Source organism: Haemaphysalis longicornis, unplaced genomic scaffold, assembly GCF_048455015.1.
Source record: "Haemaphysalis longicornis isolate Haplotype H1 unplaced genomic scaffold, Haemaphysalis longicornis Haplotype H1 scaffold_1, whole genome shotgun sequence".
Lineage (NCBI taxonomy): Eukaryota > Metazoa > Arthropoda > Arachnida > Ixodida > Ixodidae > Haemaphysalis > Haemaphysalis longicornis.
The window spans coordinates 398020576-398022499 of NW_027526203.1; the positions used below are offsets into that span (position 1 = coordinate 398020576).

At 53.4% G+C, this 1924-nt stretch overlaps 1 pseudogene; it reads right to left on the reverse strand.

The window, feature by feature from the left end:
• Positions 1–946: 946 nt before the first annotated feature.
• On the reverse strand, positions 947–1924 carry LOC144172296 (serine/threonine-protein phosphatase PP1-beta catalytic subunit pseudogene; annotated as a pseudogene).

Sequence of the window (1924 nt, forward strand, 5' to 3'; positions counted from 1 at the left end):
AAATAATGGTGGGTTATCTTATAAGTGGAAAATAAAACAGGCTTTTTCAAAGCTAAGGAAAAAGGAAGCAATGAGTATTTTTGCCGGAACGGTTGTGCCTGCTGTTCTGCAGGTCAAGCTGGTAGTTAACATTAACCCATTAGAGATTCCCATTTTATTAATTTTATCATTATATCAAATAACAGAGCACAAGGACGCGGGTTCGATTCCCGGCCGTGGCGGCCGCTTTTGTGATTGGAGGCGAGAGGCAAAAACGCCCATGTGTACGAGATTTCGGCGCACGTTAAAGATCCCTAGGTGGTCAAAATCAATCCGGAGCCCTCCACGGCGCGCCTCATCGTCTGTGAAGCGTCGGCGCATTAAAGCCTACAATCAATTAATATCAAATAATAAGCTTCAAAAGCGCGGAAATGTTTTTGAGCGTGTCTATGAAAACGTCGCCTTCGAGGTGAACCGGTGCACCGACGGTCAGCTACAGTTCAACAAAACTTGTTGCTGAGCGAGTTGGTTCATGCTTGAAAAAGGAAAACGTAGCGTAGTGTTAAACAGTGGTGAGCGAAGACAAGATATGGACGGCCGCAGGCGCCTGTATCTGTCGTATCTGGTCTTCGTCGAAGTACACAAAGTTTCGTTTTTTTTTTTTTCGTCAGCTACAACTTTCGCGGCGGCATATTACCCGCTCAGTCATACGTTCCTTCGACTACGGCATGACCAACGTTATGTACGATCACGCAATGCCTGCTCTTTCACCAAGCACGCAGTTGCCACGGCTCACAGCTAACACAGAACAGCAATGCGGAACACGGAACAGCAATTCGGAACAGCAAGGAACACGTTGAAAACACAAAACATGGAGACTTTGTTGTGGTTCGTCCCCTGTTTATTCCATATTCCATTATACATGCTAGAGACTCTGCTGCCCCCCCCCCCCCCCCCCACTAACCCCTCATTTCTTCTTGATCGGACCTCGCTGTCGCGTGGCGGGCCGCTCGGAGTATAGACCACCGTACTGGTACTTTGCCTTCTGGTCGTACGGTTTCAGGATCTGAAAGCTGCACAGTAGCGTCTCGTCCACGGACATCATGGCCCCGGCGTTGTCGAACTCTCCGCAGTAGTTTGGAGCTGAGAAGAGTGTCACCAGGTGGCGCTTGCCGAAGAACTCATAACCATCCTCCACCACCTGGTGGGCTCTGCAGATCAGGTCGAAGTCGTGACGGTTGAGGAACTTGCAGACCACGTCGGGACCAAAGGTGAAAGACACGCCGCGGTCGTTCTCCTCCCAGCCGCGGACGTCCTTGTCGGGATCTGACCAGAGAAGGTCACACACCAGGCCTGTGTCTGGGACGTCTGTCGGTCGCCTGATGTTCCTGATTTGCTCCATTGTCTGCAAGTCGGGAGACAGCCCTCCGTGACAGCAGAAGATCTTCTTGTTGACTATCGCAGCGATGGGAAGACAGTCAAAGCAGTCTGTGAAGGTCTTCCACAGCTTCACGGTGTAGCGGCGCTTGCAGTCGTCGTAGAAGCCGTACATGCGGTTTATGGAGGCGCACTCGTGGTTGCCCCGCAGCAAGAAGAATTTCTTGGGGTACTTGATTTTGTAGGCCAGCAAAAGACAAATGGTCTCGAGGGACTGGGGGCCCCGGTCCACGTAGTCCCCCAGGAACAGGTAGTTGGCCTCCGGGGGGAAGCCGCCATACTCCAAGAGCCGCAGCAGGTCCGTGTATTGACCATGGATGTCGCCGACGATCTTCAGCGGCGCCTCCAGTTCCAGCAGGGTCGGCTGGTCGAGGAAGATCTCGCGCGATTTGAGGCACAGGCCGCGCACCTCCGCCTCCGCCAGGTCCACCGTCGTTCCTGGGCGGCGACCCCGGACCTCCAGGAGCCTGGCAATGATGCCGTCTACGTTCAGCCCGCCCTCCGCCAT